Raw genomic sequence first — 19046 nt, 5'->3', positions numbered from 1 at the left:
GCAGTAGCCAAGCTGTCAGGTGCAGCACCACCAGGTTCAAGTGCAAAAAGCTGCTGTGGTTCTGGGAAAGCAGATCCAACCAAACAGATAGCTGCAGCGGGGCATCTGCTGAGCAATATGCCGAACGAGTCCTGGTGAGGCCACATGGGGGCTATTAGGATAATCCTCACCCTATCTGGCTTGATCTTAACAAGGACCCTGTGAATCAACAGCACTGGTGGGAAGGCATACACCAGCGCTCCCAACCCTGGAATGAGGAAGGCGTCCAACAGGAAACCCCTGTCTATTCCCTGGATTGAACAGAACATGTGGCATTTTCTGTTCTGCCTGGATGCAAACAGGTCCACCTGGGGAGTCCCCCACCTCTGGAAGATTATGCGGACCACCTCCAGATGGAGCGACCACTCATGGCAAGAGGAGAAGGTCCTGCTGAGGTGATCCACCAAGACGTTCTTGGTTCCAGGAAGATGTGCAGCTATCAGCTGAATGGCATGCTGCATACAAAAGTTCCAAAGTCAGAGAGCTTCTTGACAAAGGGTTGAAGACCTGTCACCACCCTGCCTGTTGATGTAATATATTGCGGTGGTATTGTCTGTCAGGACCTGCACCACCTTGCCCTTCAGGTGGGCCAAGAAACCCTGGCAGACCAGGCGAACCGCTCTGAGCTCCCTAAAGTTGACATGGAGGGCCAGATTGTCCCACAGCCAGTGACCCTGGGTTCTCAGCTTGCCCAGGTGGGCTCCCCAGCCTAGGTCCGAGGCATCAGAGACCAGGGTCAGCGACAGGGATGGGGTTGCGAAGGGGACTCCCTCCAACACTGACCCAGAGTTCAACCACCAATCCAGGGACAACATGATCCGACCATGGCTGACCACGTAAGTGCATGCGGCCATGTGGCCCATCAGCCACAGGCAGGTGTGGGCTGTGGTGAATGGGAGATAAGGTACATGGGAGATAAGGTCCAACATGGCTTGAAAACGTACTTTCAGAAGGAAGGCCCTGGCTCGTGTGGAGTTGAAGACTGCACCAATACACTCTATGTCTGGGACTGGCGTTAAGGTGGGTTTTTTGTTGTTTATTGACAGGCCCAGGTCGTGGCAGGCGGAACACACCAGACTGAGGGTGCTCTGCACTTGCTTCTGAGACCTGCCCTTGATGAGCTAGCCATCGAAATATGGGAAAACCTGGACCCTTCAACATCTCAGGTAAGCCACCACTGGCGCCATGCATTTTGTAAACACCCTGAGGCTGATGAGAGGCCAAAGGGCAGTGAGGGAATTGAAAATGGCACCCGCCCACTATGAAATGGAGGAAGTGTTTGGGACCTGGGAATAAGCATGCTTGAAGTCGAGGGCGGTGTAGCAGTTGTCTGGATCTAGGTCAGGGATGATGGAGGCCAGGGAGACCATGCAAAACTTCCACTTCTTGAGGCAACGCAAGTCCAGGATGGGTCTGAGGCCCCCTTTTGCCTTCGGGATTAGGAAGTAGCGGGAGTAGAACCCCTTTCCTTCCTTCCCGAGGAACCTCTTCCACTGCCACCAGGCACAGGAGGTTTTTGACCTCCTGAACAAGGATTTGCCCATGAGAAGGGCCCCTGAAGAGGGATGGGGAAGAGGGCAGGTGGAGGGAGGAGCAGCCAAAAACTGCTGGGAATAGCCCGGAGATACTATGTCCAGTACCCAGAGCTTCGAGGTGACCCGCGACCAGGCCAAACAGTAGGGCGAAGTTGATCGAGGAAAGAATAAGGTGGATCCAGGGAATTGAATGGGGCATTGCTCTTGAGTGTACCTTCGAAATGGGTGCTTCTGGCCCCCGGAATACTATTCCGGGCCGGGCTGCGCAGGTGAGTGATGACTAAAACTCGTGTCTCTATCCCTTCTCCATGCAGGCCCTGATGAGGTTGCCACGGTCTTGGTGGTGGGGGTGGCCGGAACTGCTTACGTGCCAACTGCAGTATATGCATGCCCAGCAAGCAAAGGGTGGTCCTAGTGTCCTTTAGTCCATGCAGCCTCACATCCGTCTGGTCTGAAAAGAGACCGTTCCCATCAAATGGGAGGCCCTGGATAGAGGTCTGCATTTCTTGGGAGAGTCCGGAGGTCTGAAGCCAGGAGCTGCACCTCATAACCACCGCTGAAGTGACCACCCTGGCTGCCAAGTCCACTGCGTCTCACACCATTTGGAGGGAGCACCTAGCAGCCGCAGTGCCCTCCTCTACCAGGGTGTCAAATTTGTGGGCCAAACCTTATGGAGGGAGTCCTATACACTAAAATTGTATCAGCCCAGGAGGCCAGATGATCCACCACCTGGAACTGCAAGCTGGCCGTTGAGTAAATTTTTCTCCCATACAGGTCCAATCTTTTGGCCTCTTTATTTTTTGGAGTCAAGATGGTATGCCCCTGTCTGTCTTTCTCACTGGCCACAGAAACCACCAGCGAGCCTGGAGGAGGGTGGGTGTAAAGGTATTCAAACCTTTTGGCTGGGACAAAGTATTTCTTTTCGGTCCTTTTTGAGATGGGAAGGAAGGAGTTTGCTAGAGGACCTTGGCAATCTTGAGGACACCGTCATGCACTGGTAGTGCAACACGGGACGGGGTACTGGTTAACAGGACATTGTACAAGGTTCCTGCCTGCTCAGCCATTTCCTCCACCTCCAGGCCAAAGTTCTCAGCCACCCAACGAAGCAGGACCTATTGAGCCTTAAAATCATCTGGTGGGCTGGCCCCGCGGCCGCCTTGTCAGGGGATGAAGATGAGGACTGTGCCACCAGGGGAATCCCAAGGTCATCTTTCCCTGTGGAAGAGGGAGACTTAGGAGTGGGTATAGTCTCCTCTGCCTCGGCCTCTGAGCATGCCTCCTGCACTGAGCCCGGTGCTGTCAGTGCCACCAGCTGTTCCTCTGAGGCAGAGGCAGATGAGCAGTGCAAAGGGGGCATCACAATGACCGGCACTCCCCATGTGCTCCAAAAAGACCACTGTGCTGGCCACTGGCCGGGCTGCCACTGCGCCGATGTCAACACAACCTTGGGTGCCCATTTGCGCCAATGGGGTCTAGGCAAGGGGCTGAACTGTCCTTCCGTGCCGGAAGAATCCCCTTCCGGTGACCATGGTGGGGCCGTAGATGCCTGAGTCTGTTTGCTGACCATCGCCGTTGGAGACCGGTGCCTGGAGTGAGGGGACTGGTACCGGTATCAAGGGGACCGGTGAGAATGCCAGGAGACCAGAGGTGGGTCATAGAGTGCCCCCATGGGGTAGGTGACCAGGACAGGTGTCGAGAGGATGACTGGTGTGAGGGCGAGCAGTGCCAGTAGTACAGAGACTGGTGCTTCCCTCTAAGCAATCCATGTTGAGATGGCAGGGACCACAATCACGGTGCTGGTGACCAAGGGCCAGCCCCAGTGGATCTGGGTAGCGATCCCAGAGACCGCAATGTGGAGGTGGAGAGCGCGCTTCATCTCACGGAATTGGTGGTGCTCCACTGCTCCCTGAGGAATCTTAATGGCTGGCTTGTCCTCGTGGGGAGCTTTTGCCAATTCCTGGGGCACTTTCTGCATCGGTATCGCGGATGGAGGCCTTTGCTCTCTCGGTGCCGGGGGAGCTCGCAAAGGCATTGGTGCCATCAGGGGATTAGATCCTATGCTGCTCCTGAGAATCTGAGGAAGACCTTTAAAGGTGCTAACAGACCTGACTGAAGAAGCACGAATACATGGCTCTGGAGTGGCCATTCGGCCCGAAGCAGGTCCTTTGCCCAATGACCCCTAGCTCTTCTTGGTGTTGGGAAGCCATGTTTTCTCGCCTTCTTCTTGGGTACTGGCAATGGGGAATGGTGCCAGGCAGAGCCCGGTGCCAGGGGCACACTGCTCACCAATGCCGAGGTGCTCAGTGAATCCTGCCAGGACTGCTTGGAAACCGGACGAAGGGCGGACTCCACAAGGAGAGCCCGTAAATGAATATCCCCCTCTTTCTGCATGCTCGGCCGAAAGTTCTTACAAACATGGCACTTGTCTCTCACATGTGACTCCCCCAAACACTTGAGGCAGCTGCTAAGGGGGTAACTTACAGGCATAGGCCTGTTACAGATGGTGCAGGGCTTAAACCCTGGAGACCAGGGAACGCCCCGCCTGGGGTGAAGTCCCCCTGGGACTCTAACTACCAGCTACACTTAACAGCTACTTAATGCTAACTACTGAAGACAAACTATGTACGAGGCCCTAAGGCTCAAAGTCAGTAAAAAAGAAAACTGCTAGCCCTTGCTATGCAAGGAAATGCACTCTGACTAACAACCATGGGTGGTAAGAAGTAACTGAGAGGGTGTAGGGCCTGTGGCGCCTGATATACCGGCGCATAAGCGTGGCACTCAAGGGGGTGCCACAACCAAGCCTACGAATACTCCTAAGGCAAAAATCTCTGACGACTGCGCATATAGGCGCACGCGCACCTAGACTGGAATCGACATGAGCGAGCACTCGAAAGAGAACTGTGATAACCAACACACAACATATTTGAACAACAATAGTACCAGAGAGCATTTAAGTTATAGAATTGCACTGCTATTGTTTAAAATGCTGTAAACAAAAGTAGTTCTCCAATTGTAACACTGGAAACACATCAATACAGATCTGAAATTACTTTTAATACTGAATTGTTTGCCCATACCTTCTTAAATGCCTTTTAAAAACCCACTATGTGTTTAAACTTAAAAAAACAAACATGAAAAAAATAGAAAGGACATATTTCACCGTATAATTTCTATAGACAGCACACACAGAAAACAGTGGCAATATTGTTTAGCCAACATTAAAATTGCTGCTATACTTGGGAAAAAATGTAGTTAGAGGGTGGCTGCTGTTCTAAAAATAATTTTCATGGAAATGTGGTTTACATTATAGGAGCCATATATTCCTATAGTTGAGACTGTAGCAAAATCCACTGGAACCTGGGAGGCAGTGTGGTCTCATATTTGAACAGCAAGCCAAGACTGACAAATGAATGACTTCAAGAACGTGGGCAAGTCACTTAACTTCAATGTCCTCATCTGTAAAACATGTACAAAAAAATCTTCCTTTATAGGGATAAAGTGAGGCTTAATTAATGGTTCTAGCATACTTTAAAATCTTCACATGAAAAGCCCTGCGTAAGTGCAAAATATTAAGTGACTGGTACTGCATTCATTGCTACTCAAAATTCCTACCCAAGTCAATGGTGTTTTTTTTTAGTACACAAGGAATGCAGAATCAGTCCATAAGGAGTGATGATACAAAGGGGTAAGAGAGTTTCTGAACATCAAAGGCAGATTTAATTTTAAAAATCAATATTTCCAAAAGTGATTAGTGATTCTCAATGACTCAATCATGGGTACCCAGTTCAAGATACTTTAAAAGGGAGTTTTAGAACATGCCAAGCGTCACTTCTGAAAATAAAATTCCTTGCAGTGTCTTAGGTTGGGCACCTAAGAACTGAAGCACCCGAAAATCACGAGCCACTTTAGAAAACCTTGGCTATAAAGGTGAGTTAGATTTTGGTCAATTATGTCACCTACAGCAAAAGTTTGCCTAAAATGTGTTGGGTCTATCAGAAACATCCAGTTAAATAAGAATTCCTATGAATTCCTAGCATTGTCGAGATAGGATTGTGTTATAATTACTTTAGGAAATTTTTTAAAAATACAAATTTTGTATAATGACAGAGATATTCAAGTTTCAAAATGATCTATCAGAAGTGTTCAGTCAAGTTTCTTCCATAAATTTGTATATGCTTATTATGGCCCAATTACATCTTTACATGATAGGACTCAAAAGGAGTTCTCATGTTCTAAAGGTCAGAATTTCAGTATGTAATTACCCCCTGGGCCAGAAAGGTGTCTATAAGATATAGAACTAAGATGAAAAGGAGTTTTGTCATTGACTTCAATGGAATCATGATTTGGACCTCTCTTTACATATTTTAAAAAGGAAATTAAATTGAGAGAGAGAGAGAGAAAGAGTATATATGTTCAGACACAAAGGGACAAAAACCTGAAAATGCAAGGGTAAAGCTAACTGTCTCTCTCCCCTTCCCCTTCACCCCTATCATGATTCAAGCTAAGGCCTACCACCCATCACATCTTAGAATCAGATAGCATTTTTTGGCTCATGCTTCAGCTTGACTGTTGCAACCCAGGGTATATTTAATGTAATCACAACAAACTCTGTTATTTAAAAGCTGAGGTTCATAGCAATGGCAACAATGCAGACTAGGGTAGGAGAGAGGCAAAGCTGTTTCTGCTGAACAGATGGCAGTGGATGAAGTTTGATGGGTTCAGTGGGACTGAGTAAAACTAATGCCCCAGAGGACAAAGAACAATGTGACTATAACTAACCAGGCTCTTTTTTCCCCTGTAAGCTTCAGTCTCATCTCATGCCATCCTCGTTTTCATACTTCCACTAGCTAGGAAAATGAGAAACAGTTTGAAATCCTGGTGAATGCTGCAGAAGTCTTAAATGATCATCCTTTGATCACTGTAGCAGTGGAGGATAAAGCATACTGAATTGTATGCCCATATCTTCATCCATATATATAAGCACCATTTCCTCTAATGTCGCTTGAGGTCCATACTAATTTCCCAGCCTTTGACATTTATTTTATTATTCTTTATTATTTGTATTATCATAGTGCCTAGGAGTCCTAGTCATGGACCAGGAGCCCACTGTGCTAGGCAATGTACAAAGACAGTTCACGCACTCTAGTAGCGTAGCATATACTTTTCTTCCTAATCACATTCTTCTGTGACTCAGACACCTGCACAGACAAAACCATATAAGAAAGCGTATGGGTACAAACAAATGTAAATCCACAAAGTGGGTTTGTGTTCATCTTACGAGTTAAAGAAGCTGGAGAGGGAAGATTTGGAGTTCTTGTGTCTGAATCTCTTCCTCAGACTGCCATTTAAGGTTTGTTTTGGATAAAAAGTGGAAAATGCATGTATTGTGCTAATGAATGTATTTTCATATTCATTCTTGCTATAAACGTATGTTTGGGGGGTTTTACAGCTAAAAATAATATTCCCTTTGCCCACAGTTCTGGTAAGTGTGTGTGTGTGTGTGTGTGTGTGTGTGTGTGTGTGTGTGTGTGTGTGTGTGTGTGTGTGTGTGTGTGTGTGTGTGTGGAGGTGACAAATACATGGATCTCTCTGACCAGATCCTCATCTCAGAAGAAATGGCACCCTAGCTAGCAGAAAGTGGAGAGATACTTTTTCACTACTTATGCTACCTAATTAGCTAGGTTTAGTGAAGAGTTCAACATAAGAAAATAAGAATGGCCATACTGGGTCAGGCCAATGGTCCCTCCAGCCCAGTATCCTGTGTTCTGACAGTGGCCAATGCCAGGTGCTTCAGAGGGAGTGAACAAAACAGGTAATTATCCCGTAACCCATTCCTAGCTTCTGGCAAACAGGACACAAGGTTTCAAGCCATTTGGATGGAAAGTAGGAAGTTGTCTTCTGTACAAGAGTAATTCTGTCTGTCTGTGGAAAGAGCTTCTCTTTCCCAAATAGCATTAATCTGGTCTTGCCCCGGTAAATTTGATCCAGTTGTTCTTCACCAGTTCCTGAAGTCTTGCAGGTAGATCGGACTGAAAATTAGAAATTCTCCCATGATGCATTGCATTGTGGTCATGGAACTCACACAATGTGCTATATTAGCTCAAGCCAGAGGAGAGACTGCTGTGCATCATGAGATGTATTCCAGCCTGGGAGCCCATCTCAGAGCAAAGAATGGGGACACCAAAACTAAAATTCCCCTGAGGTACTGAAACACGTTCAGGCAGACACCAATTAATGTCAAACTGATCTGAAACAAAATAGTTCAATTTGACAAAACAAAATGTTTCAAATAGGGTTAATCCAATGGAAAAGAAATATTCTATTTAGATTCTCCCAATGGATTTTTTTTCAAAATTGACATTATTTCATCAAAAACTTTTCTCCAAAATCAACCATATTTTCCATCAAAAAAGGAATTTGTCAGAAAAGGCCCAACCAATTCTACCTGTAGGCAATATGTCATCTTAGTGAGGTTGGTGGCTGCATCTGTGGAAAATGAGCTATGTGTCTGGGTGTCGCAGATGTCTCCTTGGCAGTGAACCCTCTCCAAGTGGTCTTATGTAGATGCTGAAGAAGAGGAAAAAGAGGATAAATATCTGTGCACCTTACAAGGTGAGAGCCCTTGGAGAAGAGGAGCAGTTGCACCCATCACCACTCTTTAGGTGGAAAGGAGTGACTGGAGTTATTACAGTCCTGTGCGGTCTATTCCTGCTGTAACATGTAGGATGGTCTTCAGGACTTGGCAGTCAACTATGGCAAAAACTGCAGAGAGGTTCAAACAGTATGGGGCATTGAAAGGTAGCCTCCATTTTTTTGCCCAGATAAAATGCACACTGGCTATTTTCCTTCTTAAATTAGTTACTCAGTCTACTGCCTTGTCTCTTAAGCAGAGGATCTTGAGCCACAGGTCTTGAAACCTGGTCCACAAGGTTCCTGTGGGGAGGGGGAGAATTCATTACATGGCAACCCTCCACTCAAATTGGCATCACCTAGACCCACGATTTGTTGTTTCTAAACCATCCAAGACAGATGGTTATCCCGCCTCCTTTTGAAAACCTCAAGTGAAGGAGCTTCCACAACCTCCCGAGGCAGTCTGTTCCATTGTCCTACTGTTTTTACAGTTAGGAAGTTTTTCCCTGAGATTTCATCTGTTGTGTATATATATATAAAATGCTCAGCAGACAAATGGTTATTCAGAGCCAAGGCATATGTACAACTAAACTTCTTTTTAAAAAGAGGGAATTTGAGCTGTTTTAACCTTTGAAATCATGGTGAAGAGTGTAGTATTTCTTTTTTTTTTTTTTTAAGTTAAGACTTATCAGTGCATTAAACAAGGTCTTCAGTCATTACCAATTGTGACCACAGACATATGAGAAATTCCAGGTGAAATGTTGCCATTTCCCCTCTACCCTCCAAATGTTAATAATCTATTCAAGTGGTTGCTTCTTCTAGCTGATTCTGAGGTAATAACTAATGACCTACTAATTAGAGTTGAGTGAATAATTGATTTTTCAGTTCAGTGGTTGACACAAAGTTTTGGGGTTTTGTTTTTGTTTTTTTCCCCCATTTTCTGTTATTTTCTGGGGGGTAATTTTTTTAATGTAGCTAAATTTAAAAATGAAATGTCATTTCAAAACTAAAAGACAAAAATGTTTCCCTTGGAAAAAGTCAAAATAAAATCCGTTCATTTTTTTCCTCAAAATTTTCTCTCAATATTTTTGTTTGTTTGTTGGCTAAATCTATTTGCTGAATTCGACTTGAGTTCATGAATAGTTTTGGTCAACCCTAAACTGCGTTTTTGAGCAAGCAAACTGCCTAAAATAATTCACTGGGCCCTACTTACTGCTAACCCACTGTGATATGACATCATTCTCCAAACTACAAACCCTGGATGGGGTTACCTGCTGGGAATGATGTGTCAGAGCCAGCTAGCCAGCATCTTTGATGTTGTAACATCAGTCCCTATAGCAGGGACTTTCAGAGATGAAACCTCTGGGAAAAAATCTCAAATACACAGTGGCTCTCTCGAGGGCAGGTAAAAGTTCAAGTATCAAATGTTCTCTTTTACCTGAGATGGGTCCCCTTCTTAACATTCAGGGGAATCTCTAATCTCAATGTTTTCTTTAATATTTTTATTTCATTTTACACACACACACACACACACACACACACACACACACACACACAGAGTGAGATTAACATATACCAACCATCCCCATGACCATGATTTTACCTCCCTCTCTTAAAACACACTCCTATATTTTTCAATAGCAAGAGAAGTGCTTAGAAAGATTTGGGAGATCCTTCCATGAACATCAGAATTCCACAATTATTTAAACAGATACAATGATAGTGTAACACACATGACTGTCACAGGTAGCCGGGGAGAGGATAACCATCTATGATTTCCCTGCAATGCCATTTGCTACCAGAAAAATCTGTAAGCACTGAAACTGCTGTCTCCAATTCTCTGCCAAGTTCCCTTCCAGAGCGAGGGATTCAGGTGGCTTCATTTACTCCATTTTTGGGAAAGATTTAATTTACTTTTGACATTATTTAGTATCAGTGTGATACACAAGAGTACTGATAAGAGACTGAACTTCATTTCCTGGCTCCAATCATTTCATATGGGGCAGGGTTACAAAAGGTCCCCTGACAGGGGTTAATATTCACTGATTCCACTAGCTACTGTTACAGGGAACCCTCTCAAAGTTGTCTTGACCCATAATTTTATTTATTTGGTGATGGAATGATCTGCCCAGGGAGGTAAAGAAGGGACAGTCTCTATGGGCCTGATCCGATTCCCATTAAAGTCAGTGGAAAGGTTGCCATGGGAGTTGAATCGGGACATATACAAGATCAAATATCTGTAGCACTAACCTACATGAAAAACTAGCTCCAGACAGGGAACTGAACTAGACTTATTTCAGTGGAGCGAGGATTCCACCCAGGATCTCTGTTTCCAGACCTGTTTTCTACTCGTTTGTAAAATTCATGTAATTATTTCATTACATTCCTCCCTCCCCCACAGCCCCCAAACAAATGTTTTAGTTCTCTTCCCTATTTACCTCCCAATCCAACAATCCTTAAATATATAAATCCACAGAACAGTGTGGATTATCCAGAAATTATAGCAAACCTACCAAAGGAAACCAGCATCTGAAAAACCTTTCAGAATGAACACAGCTCTCAATTTCTGATGTGTTCATAAATAAGGAGAAACATTATGAAATATATCTTGCCAGTGCCACTTTAGCCACTGATTTTTTTTCTCCTCCTCTGTAGCTATTTTAGAGTAAAGAGCTGATACTTTACATTTTGAAGGTTGTCCATGTTTAAAGACTTAAAAAAACTGAATTAGAAAAAACTATTGAAGTAGTGTATTAATTCCTTTTGAAATGTGGTAAGTGCTTCTCCAATCACTCAGGAGTCAGCAAAATAAAGTAATCATACCTTATTTTCATAGAAAATAAATCAAATTTATGAAGCCAGCTTCTGGAAACAAATGGGATTAGATGGGCAATTTCTTCAAAGGACCCTCTCCGTCTGAGGAAGCTATTCTGCACACACATGGTAATTTTTGATTATAAGTGACAAATTTTCTTGCTCAAATTACAGGTTTTCTTGTCTAAACAGCATTCACATGTGCAATTTAAAGGCTTATGTGGGACTTAAGTGAGGCATTGGTCTTCTGCTAGCCCTCTGCTCAGAAGGGCATTTCACCTGTTGTTGGTGAGCACATTCTCAACCTGAGTAGTCCTATTGATTTGAAGTGGGCTACTCATGTGAATAAGTGCTCATAAGCCTGAGTAATGGCTGTCCACCATAGTGTTCTGTTGCACCTGCAAATGACTGTATGCACAAAGGTTAAGCCCAGTCATCTTTACTCAGGCCCTGGATTACACTAACTTCAAAGGAAATTGGGTCAGAATATGGATTTCAGGATTTCTCCTCAAATTAGAGGCCATGGTTTTTTTAAAAAATGTAGCCCCATAAATTAGTGTCTTTCTGAGCTAAAAATCAAACAACCAACCAAGCAAACAACCTGTCACCATACCGAGTCTAGCCATTATTTTTACTTTGCCTGAGATGATACTCAAAAACCAGATACATTTTTCTTTGTTTTCCCATTACAATGTAGTATTAATTTCAGGCTAACTAGTCAATAGGGCTTAGTAACTCTAGTTCAGCATCTCATGTAAGTAATGATCGATCAGTAGTTTTCTGATTGTTGGAAAACCACTAAGATATTCCCAGTGTATGGAAGATTGAGAAAAACTGTGAAATTAAAAACTGGAATTTGTTTATTTATGTTAGTTAATTTTGTGATTTGAAAGAAACGGGGCGTTAAAGAAGAATTACATCACCTCAATTTCTAGTTATAATAGCATCACAGTATTTCAGTTTATCAACTACCTAAGCATTGCAGGGGTACATTTTAAGTGTGATGCTCAGGGATTTAATGGCCAAGTGAAAGAGCATTTAGGTGTATTTTTTATTAGCACCAGTAACATCAATCATCATGGTAGAAGGCGAGTGAATAAACTTTATGCCTAGACTGCAGCTATGCACGGATGCATACAAAGATATCATCCGTGTAATTTCCTACATGTTGTGCTAACCCCTCACACACACAGAATCTCACTTTGCTCAGAAAATCACCGACTGTGAGAATCCAAAAACAAACACTATTTAAAGGTGTGTTCTTACTGAAGCAAAGCTGCTGGTTTGTTTTTCTTACAATATTTTAGCTGTTTAATATTGGCAGGTAGAACCTGACTTTAAAAATAAATTGGCAAATGAATTTTGATCACTATTAATACAGGAAAATCCTAATTTCCTTTGTGTTCATCTTCCGCAACAGAGTAAGAGCCCTGCTCGGACACATGACACACAAGGCCATCACAGAACCCAGATGCCAAGCGGTGAAAAATATTCTTCCAGCAGCTGCATCTGGCTCCTTGTTGGGCTCCATAGGCAGTGAAGCTGACAGCTCTGAAGTTGCCTGTGGGTCTGTCATAGAGTTAGACTGCAAGCTGAGCTGACTTATTCTACTCAATACCATTTTTCTTTGACTTACCTTTGATCCTGAGATATTTGTATATTGTTATGTGCTTGAGAAAAAGTTCCTGTGTAAATCCCTCTTGAGCGCTCTGTGTGTACGTATTCTTACAGGAAGAAGAGGTGATATCCTGTGAACATACAGTCGTGATCTGCATTACTTGTGGTGTTATCATGCAGTCACCTCATCCACATGCATAACGGAGCCTGCGTTAATGCAAGCTGATACGAGATGTCCTGAGAAATCACGCAATCTAACAGCAGCCCTACAAACGACAAGACATGACCGTAGGTACCTTTCAACCTACCCATTCATATTATTCAAGTGCTAGTCCCCCTGTCTCAAAGAGGCTGAGTTTAGGCTCCTTTTTTTAATTTAATATTATTCTCATACGCACTAACAGAGGCCCAGAATATATTCTCGCACTGTAACCATAAGCAAACAGAGAGATGGAACCCTGAGAGAGAAGCAGGCATTGGCAGGGTACTGTGGGAAACAAGAAGGAAGGACCAAATGAGAGTGAATCATTCATGGTCAAAGAGTATCACTGACCGATCCAGCCCTAGAGAATACATCTCATATGCACATGCCAACCATGCCCTTTTAGGAAGGCCAGTCTCTTACATTTTTTCTTTTTTTTTTTAAGCAAAAGGTGCATCATTTTCCCTCAGTGTCTCTTTCCTGAAAATTCTCCCAGTATTTCACTGTAATTAAGGGTGTCCCATTCCCCCCCCCCCATCTCCCTGACAAAATGATCCTGTTTAGAGCTTCCAAAATTTTTTAGGCTTGTACAGTAGTTGCAAGTAAGAAATCCCTTTTTATTTTTTAAACTCACTTGTTACATTCGAAAATCACATTTAATTCTTATTACATTTGGAGTAATTTCCTCAAAAAGACAAGGAGATATTTTGTCTTTGTTTTAGAGATCTGTTTTGTCTCATAAAATATTTGGGCCTACATTTAAAATTCCAGGGTACTTTAAAATGTAGAAACTTCTAATGTTCCTCTGTTCAAGTCATGTGGTTTATTGTAAATGGCTTCAACAGGGCTGGCATTCCACTATCCCTGCATGGAGTGGATCCAACCAAACTAGGGTTGTCAATTAATCGCAGTTAACTCAAGTGATTAATGCAAAACAAATTAACTAGATTAAAAAAAAAGTCATGATTAATTGCAGTTTTATTCACACTATTAAACAATAATAGAATTTAAATTTATTATAAATATTTTGGATCTTTTTTCCTACATCTTCTAATACGTTGATTTCAATTACAGCACAAAATACAAAGCGTACAGTGCTCATTTAATATTACAACAGTGCCATATGAGCGCCTGTTCTCACTTTCAGGTGACATTGTAAATAAGTGGGCAGCATCATGTCCCGTATATGTAAACAAACTTGTTTGTCTTAGTGATTGGCTGAACAAGAAGTAGGACTGAGTGGACTTGTAGGCTCTAAAGTTTTACATTGTTTTGGTTTTGAGTGCAGGTATGTAAAAAAAAATTCTACATTTGTAAGTTGCACTTCATGATAAAGAGATTGCACTACAGTGCTTGTATGAGGTGAATTGAAAAATACTCTTTTGTTTATCTTTCTACAGTGCAAATATTTGTAATAAAATAAAATATGTAAAAATAATATGAAGTGAGCACTGTGCATTTTGTATTCCATGTTGTCATTTAAATTGGCATTCTATTATTGTTTAACAGTGCAACTAAAACTGCGATTATGACTTTTTTTAATTTAATATTTTTTTAATTGTGATTTTTTTTTCAAATAATTTGACAGCCCTAAATCAAACCCTTAGGTACAGTAAACTGCCTAACTCTTCTTAAGGCTTACCATCAGCTAGTCTGAAGATGATGGAGTACCTCTACTCTCATTGCCTTAATGCTTGTTGAGTGCAGTGAGAGAACTGGGTGCACTACAAATATATACTATCGGACTCAACATCTTGAGCAAACGATTGCAGGTGAAAGGTTAGAGGCATTGCTGAGGCCATTTTGAAAATTTGGCTTAAGTTATCAGTGTAGTCAAGCAGGTTAAGTGACCTAGGTACAGTCTTCTGGCAATGTGTAAGCAAAATTTTCACTACGTTAATGAATGCTTATCAGGAGCCCAAGCACATGACTATTCATACAATCATAGAATCATTGAAGATTACGGTTGGAAGAGACCTCAGGAGGTCATCTAGTCCAACCCCCTGCTCAAAGCAGGACCAACCCCAACTAAATCATCCCAGCCAGGGCTTTGTCAAGCCAGGGCTTAAAATTATCTATGGTATTTCAATTGCTTGAAAAATAAGGGAGTCTCAATATTTTTGTAGCAAGTAGCAAAGTCTGCTTTGAATTTAGCAACAGCAAAACCTAGAAACAGCAGTGGTGTCACAAGATCTGGCTGTTCTGTTTTCCAAGTTACACACAGGAAAAATTTTAAGTGTTGCTACCTTTAAACAGCACTCAGAAGTTAGCTAGGGTCCTCATAAAACAATTAAGATGACAGTTGTGACGTTCTGTACCTCAGGGGAACAACCAGCACCCCCATGTTCATCCTTATAATATGATTATATCTAATGCAAAGTTTGTCATGTCGGCTGTCTTCGGAAGGCTTATGATGCACTGAGCATTGTTGTTATAGTGATATTATAGTAATCGTTATAGAAATGTTATAGTGTTATAGGTTTCATGTATATAGTTATGAGGCTGAAAATGTGTCCTCATGGCTTAAAGCAAGCCCAGGAAAAAACTCTCCAAGAGCAGAGAGGCAGTTTACACCTCATCAGGGCATTTATGGGATAAACTCAGCCCAGCCTCACAGGAACAAAGGAAACTGGCCTAGGCAACAACAAAGGATCTGTTGGACTCTCAAGTGAGTCACTCCCCTTCCTTTGGTCAGTTTGGGACTGGGATGAGGTAATGCTCACCTGACTCTAAAGCGGGGGGTGGGGAGGGGAGGGGAGGGCAAAGCCTGGAGGGAAGAAAGAATGTGATAAAAGGGAGAGACTTTGCCATGCTCTTCCTCTCTCTTCCACCTACCTCTACAGACACCACACCAAGCAACTGAAGCACTGATCAAAGGGGAGAGCCTGGCTGAAGAGCAACCAGCCAGCCTGTGGTGAGAAGCATCTAAGTTTGTAAGGGCACTGAAAGTGTTAAGATCAGCTTGTGACAGGTTCGGTCACAGAGATCTCCTTGGGACTGTCACCTGATGGTGCTGAAATTACCTCTGAGCCCGTTTTCCCTGACAGCTTGGGAATTCCAGAACCCTGTCTTGTTGAGCCAGACACTCTAGCCTGTTGCAACACAGACTGGTCCACACCCCCAAAGTTGCAGACTTAACTGAACAGCTCAGCAGGTTACCTGTCTCCAGCACCCAGACACCCAGTTCCCAGTGGGATGCAAACCCCAAATAAATCCATTTTACTCCTATAAATTCATAAAGCTTATACAGGGTAAATTCATAAATTGTCCACCCTCTATAACAGTGACAGAGAGATATGCACAGCTGTTTGTTCCCCAAGGTATTAATCACTTACTCTGGGTTTATTAATAAACAACAGTGATTTTATTTCAGAGTAGCAGCCATGTTAGTCTGTATCTGCAAAAAGAAAAGGAGGACTTGTGGCACCTTAGAGACTAAGGTGCCACAAGTCCTCCTTTTCTTTTTAGTGATTTTATTAAGTATAAAAAGTAAGATTTAAGTGGTTTCAGAACACCACTGAACAAAGTAAGTCACCAAGCAGTCACACAGCTTAGAATGAATTTTGCTTTTATTTCATTTGACCAAATCTGACTTGTTATGCTTTAGCTTATAATCACTTAAAATCTATCTTTGTAGTTAATAGATTTGTTTGTTTATTCTACCTGAAGCAGTGCATTTGGTTTGAAGCGTGTCAGAAACTACCCTTGGGATAACAAGCCTGATACATATCCATTTCTTTGTTAAACTGATGAACTCATAAAAGCTTGCAGCATCCAGCATAACTGGACAGAGGTTCCTAGGGTTGTGTCTGCAACCGGAGATATTGACTAGTGTAATTTGGTTGCAGAATCCAAGGAGCAGCTTACAGGCCAGAGGCTGTGCGTGAACAGCTCAGGAGCAGGGGTTCTCACAGCAGAGCAGGGTAAGGCTGGCTCCCAGAGTCAGGGATTGGAATGACCTAGCAGATCACCGGTCCAGACAACATCAGATGGGAATGTCACAACAAGATCCTGACCTCTAAGCTCTTACAATCTAATGTAGACATGATGAGCCAAAGGTTCAAAAGAACACAGGCATCAATGATCATTTCATTTAGGGGCTGAAATGAAATGGCCCTGGATGCTAAACTCTTTGGAGCATCTGGTCCTATGTGGTAAAGGGGATAATACCACAACAAAAAGAGGGTGGGAGAAGGAGGAGGACAGAGGTTACAGTAATAATATTGAGCTAGCATACAGCATGTTGAAAATATAAGCATTCGCACGAATAAAAATAAATACAAGTTACAAAACATTATAGTGGATAAAACCAGACTCTAGAGCTACAAGATCTTACTGAACTTAACCACATCAGGTACTAGGATAGCACAGAGTGTGGGAATCTGTGCTGACAAACATTCAATGGATATTTTAAAAAAAATGGTCCTGAGGTTTTGCAAATACATGAGAGCTCCTAAAATGCTGCTTAAGGAGAATTGTAGAATGTGGGAACTCCCCTCCCCCCAAAAATTAATAAATGAATTTAAATCTGAGGCATCATCAGATAAAATGTCTCTGGCTCTATCATTCCTTTTGGTTCTGATGAACCTTCTGTCTTCTTGCTCAGTAACAAGCACACCTCCCCCTTCCTCTCTGCTGCTGTCCTTCCCACCCCCTTTCTTTCTCCTTCAGGCCCTTGCCCTCTGTGTCTCCCTTTTCAATGAACTGTCTCTCCTCCAGAGCCTCTGTGTATGTCTCTCTCTCCCCCCCTCCGCCTCCCTCCTCTTCAGGCACATTTGTCTGATTCAGGCCCCCTCTTTTTTCTCTAAGGTGTCTGACTCTGCTGCTGCTGCAGGCCTCCCTTTCTCCTGCAAGATCCCCCACCTCCTGAACTTGCCACTTATCTTGTGTCACCTCTGCACCAAAGCTGCCAGTGTAGCTCTGCATCCCAGAGCCAGTGACCCACACCAGTGACTTGCTACTTTGCCTTTCTTCTCTTCCTCTTCGCCTGACTGATATAGTTTGATTAACTGGGGTGAGTGAATCCTGTCAATCAAAATCACCCCACACACCCTACTGCTACAGTCACCTCTTAAAGGACAACGTTTCTAATGAGCTCCAACCTCAAATAGGAAATTTTGTGCCCACAACCATTCTAGTCACTTTCACATTTTCCATAATGAGTGCTTCCTTTATCAACGATTAAAATCTTCCAGTGCAGCATCCCGAAAGCTAAGCTGTGAATGCTTTTTGCTGCACGCAGACAGGAAGACAAATCAAGTTCTTCAGAGACAGAGTAATCGCTCTATTTGTATGAATATTGAAATTGAATTTGTGATGCAAATAGATACAATATGTCATCACAGCTTCTGAAAATTCCTGAATGAATCAAGGAAGCTCTGGTTACAACACAACTATTATTAGTAACAAGCCAGCTGTCTCACCTTTAGTGCCCTAATTTTCCTAAACCAGAGACCAGTTCCCATATTCTAAACAGGATTTCTTTCTGGAAGGAGACACATTTCCGCCCCTGCTTTTTTTCCAGTTCCATTTACAGCTTTTGAAAATTCACATTTTATTCACAGCTGTTAGGATCTGCATTAGCAAAACACATGGTAAATCATTTCATAGCCTAATCTGTGCTAGTTATATCCAAAATGCTCTCAGAAGATAGAGATCTATCTAAAACAAATTAAAAGGAACATAATTTCTTTTGTGTCTGCTACACAAGACCCTCTTTCCAGCCATAGCTCAACACTTGGGAGACAACAGTATAGTGAGGACTCAAGTGCTTTAACGCTAATATTTCAAACATCATTATCTTCTGCAATACACAGCAATTCTTGCATATGCTTTAAATTACTACAACTAGTTTTTCATTTTAATGAGCATTTCCCTACTGCTTCCTGACAGTAAATCCCAATAGAAGTAGAGCAAAAATCTGGCTTTTATGAACAATTCCCTTCAGAAAACTTGAAACTCTTGTCTGCTTATCTGATTAGTGCAAACGACTGTCCCAGTGTTATCTGGGGAGGAGATGTGGAAAGGCGGGTGGGGAAGACAGGGTGAAAACAGAGGGCATGGAAATACTTGTGAGGATCTTGATATGAATACAGTTCCTAATTTTAAAATCTTACAGGATCTTTTTCCCTTTTCTGAACTCAGAGGTTTAGATGATTACTTGCTTAAATATCTCTAGAGCTAATTGCAGGAAAAGAAAGAGAATAAAC

General features: G+C 42.9%; 1 protein-coding gene across 9 annotated transcripts in view; it reads right to left on the bottom strand.

The window, feature by feature from the left end:
• The window catches only part of MYT1L (myelin transcription factor 1 like), a 380247-nt gene that overhangs the window by 291831 nt on the left and 69370 nt on the right, over window positions 1-19046 (bottom strand). Inside the window, exon 2 of one of the 9 annotated variants that reach the window (XM_073336127.1) lies at window positions 8020-8141. The exons of 7 other annotated variants lie outside the window; for them this stretch is intronic. The gene's annotated coding sequence lies outside the window, so the exon portion shown is untranslated. Of the gene's footprint in view, window positions 1-8019; window positions 8142-12654; window positions 12767-19046 lie in introns of all 9 variants that reach the window. One more of the 9 variants, XM_073336130.1, reaches the window with a different exon arrangement.

Source organism: Lepidochelys kempii, chromosome 3 (genome assembly GCF_965140265.1).
Source record: "Lepidochelys kempii isolate rLepKem1 chromosome 3, rLepKem1.hap2, whole genome shotgun sequence".
NCBI lineage: Eukaryota > Metazoa > Chordata > Testudines > Cheloniidae > Lepidochelys > Lepidochelys kempii.
This window is presented reverse-complemented; position numbering and strand designations above follow the sequence as displayed.